Source organism: Meleagris gallopavo, chromosome Z (assembly GCF_000146605.3).
Source record: "Meleagris gallopavo isolate NT-WF06-2002-E0010 breed Aviagen turkey brand Nicholas breeding stock chromosome Z, Turkey_5.1, whole genome shotgun sequence".
Classification (NCBI taxonomy): Eukaryota; Metazoa; Chordata; class Aves; order Galliformes; family Phasianidae; genus Meleagris; species Meleagris gallopavo.
The window spans coordinates 39242755-39246100 of record NC_015041.2 but is presented as its reverse complement, the minus strand read 5'-3'; positions in this window follow the sequence as shown (position 1 = coordinate 39246100).

Here is a 3346-nt window from a genome sequence, read left to right as displayed (position 1 = left end):
ACTGTGTCCAGGTCTGGAGCCCCCAGTACAAGAAAGACAGAGAGCTGTTGGAGAGGATCCAGAGGAGAGCCACAAAGATGATAGGGGGCTGGAGCACCTTCCCTGCAAAGATTGTGGGCGGTGGGCTTGTTCAGCCTGGAGAAAAGAAGGCTGCGGGGTGACCTCATTGCAGCCTTTCGATACCTAAAGGGAGTCTACAAACAGGACACGTGTCAACTCTTTGAAAGGGTAGATAACAGCAGGACAAGGGGAAATGATTTTAAGTTGATAGAGGGAAGATTTAGGTTGGATGTCATGGGCAAGTTCTTTACAGAGAGAGTGCTGATGTGCTGGAACAGGCTGCCCGGAGAGGCTGTGGATGCCCCATCCCTGGAGGTGTTCAAGGCCAGATTGGATGGGGCCCTGGGCAGCCTGGTCTAGTATTAAATGTGGAGGTTGGTGGCCATGCATGTGGCAGGAAGGTTGGAGATTCATGATCCTTGAGGTCCCTTCCAACCCTTGCCATTCTGTGATTCTGTGGAAATAATCAGTACAATTTATCCTCAGATCCTTCCTCTCTCTGCTTCCCTCCAGGGCCCAACCTTCCCTCAGTATTCTTTTCCAACACTTGCATAGCTGCCCACCTAAACACACCTCTTCTCCAATAAACATATCCATGATAAACATCATTTCCATCCTCAGTAGAAATTAGGCCCCAGAAATCGATCTAATTGTTCTGCTACACTTATAGGATCCTAAATTAAGGAATTTATTTCCTTCTTGAAACTCCTAAATTTTCTGCTAGTAAAAATAGCAGGCATTAGCATACCCTAGTTCCCTTTGACCTAAGGAATCTTCCCTAAGAGGATAAAGTCAAGTATTAGTAAGGTTAGTGTTAGAGAAAGGATAAGTCCCCAGGTCACATTCACATTGCTCTAACTCCCTCAGTAATCGAGAGTACATACTCTCTCCAGGACCCTGCACGGGATCAGCAGCACAGCTACTTTCCTTTTCTGGAGAAGTCACTGCCGCTTACATTGCTTTAGAAATTGAAGGGGGAAAGTTATCTAAGGGATCCCATTTATGATCTTTCTGCTTCTCTTTCATTTTTCTTTTTAACTTTGACTCCTTGTAAGGAGCTTTTTAACTTCTTGCACCCATTAAGCGACATTAGCTAATTCTGTTTAAGAAACAGGAGTCTTACTGTTTACATATAAATTTCAAGTCCAACAGGCCTAATCTTCATCAGATTTGACCCTATTTCAGTCAAAAAATGATTTTCCCTGTAGTGGCTCTCTAGGCTATGTCTGTATACAGTATTTAAACATCTTTTCCCTAGTTTTGAGATTATTTTCCAATTCTGGAGCTTCTTTCCCAAGGGGCTATCTCTAGGCATGAATCTGGGGACCCTTTTCCCCTGTTCCTGGGAGCTCCTATTCCCCTTCCCTTCAAAATGCTGCTGTGAACTCCCCAGAGGTTACCACACTCCGATTCTCAGATTTAGGGCTGATCACTCCGAAATACCTCGCTCCAATTCTCAGATTCAATAGGGGTGTATTGCTGGCACTTCAAGTGCACAGGGTACTGTACACCAACAGCTCCCTCCCGAGATTCATCTGAGTCTCCACCAACCTGCAAGGCAAGAATTAAATTCCCTTTCCTTGGTCCATGCACGAAGTTACCGGGTCTGCGGGGGTCAATACTGTACCCACCTGCCCCTTGGCTTTCACAGAGCCTGTCCTTTATGTAACAGTCTCGGTTTCTTATCAGCCATCCCAAGCAGTCACCTCACCACCCAAACAGAATCTCTGAAATCAGCTGGGTGCACCCATCCTGTCCAGGGCAGTAGGGGGACCCCCAAAGAGGGAATAATAATTCCAGACGAGGCCCCAAATTGTTGGAAATATCCAAATAATTTTTGACAGGGCAGTATCTCTGATAAAAGCAGATTTTATTTGTGATTGCAATGGCAGGCATCCTGCAAGCAGGAGCACCTCTAAGGACATAGTAACAGCTTGTGTACCTTGTTTCTCCCTTTGCCTATCCCCCTCCCCTGTTTCCCCATTGGCTGGGTACTCCAGGTTCACAATCTTATCAAAGTTTACATTTGTTAATTGGTGTGAGGTGATTTTCTTCAAAGTCTTCATTAAACAAAAAGAGCCGGGGGATGGGGTGATGCCAGGCCTTCCCAATGTCTCTTCGGGCACTTCCTTGGGCATGCCATGATTTGTTCTCTGGTTTGATCAATCTCCTGCAGGACATTCTCACCTTGTGTATGATAAAATATACATATATACACCTGTATACTGAGCGTGCATTCTGGAGGAAGATTTGCGTATAGGAAAAGTGATGCAGACTATCAGAGACCACTATCAAGTAAAACAGACAGACTCCCCAAAAGAACTACGTCAGCGGAGACTGTGAAATAAAAAAAAATTATCCAATTCTAATGCAGAAATAACTATTGATTCCAACAACACTAACCTGTGAGCTGTGACAAGAGACCAGCACGCGAAGAGGGTACTGAACCAAAAAGATTCAATTTTACCTGATACAGTCTGTCAACTAAAATACATACTGGATATTCATAGAAATCCTTGGGCCTGTGAAATTTGCTGCGCTGCTTCATCAGCTGAGACCAGAAAACATGAACAAATGGGTCATAGTTTTAGTTCCAGTTGAGATGGAATTGTTTCCTTCAGAATGTCTGGTATGCTGATATGTTTTGGTTCTAGGAGTAAAACAATTTTGATAACATATTGTGGGAATCAAATGTTGTTTCTGCAAACAAAAAAACCCAAACTCAGATCTCTCTCCCTCCCCTAGCAGCAGCTAGTTACATGAAATTGCACTGATACAACTTGAACTAAAGTGTACTTTAAGTTGTGATTATTTTGGAACATTCTTAAGAAAAAAATAAGGCAACTCCTCAAATAAGATGGAAAAAGTTTGTGCAAGAAGTTAATATTTGTTATTATTAAAGAAAAAATAATGGGCATTTGGTTAACCCCATTCTTATATCTCTTTTGAGTCCTTAATTATCTTAAATCACAGCAACCCAAACTCCTCCAAAAGACTCTTACAAAAGCTTATTCCTTCCTAAAAACAATGCAGTCTGCATTGCACTGAAAACAGTAGCTCATTTGCTTAGAGCATGAATATTAACAAATATATGTATATATGTATCTTATCATAGATTCATAGAATGGCCTGGGTTAAAAAGGACCATAATGATCATTGAGTTTCAACCCTCCTGCTATGTGCAGGGTTGAGAACCACTAGATCAGGCTGCTCAAGCCAAATCCAGCCTGGCTTTGAATGCATTCAGGAATGCGGCATCCACAACCTCTCTGGGCAACCTGTTCCA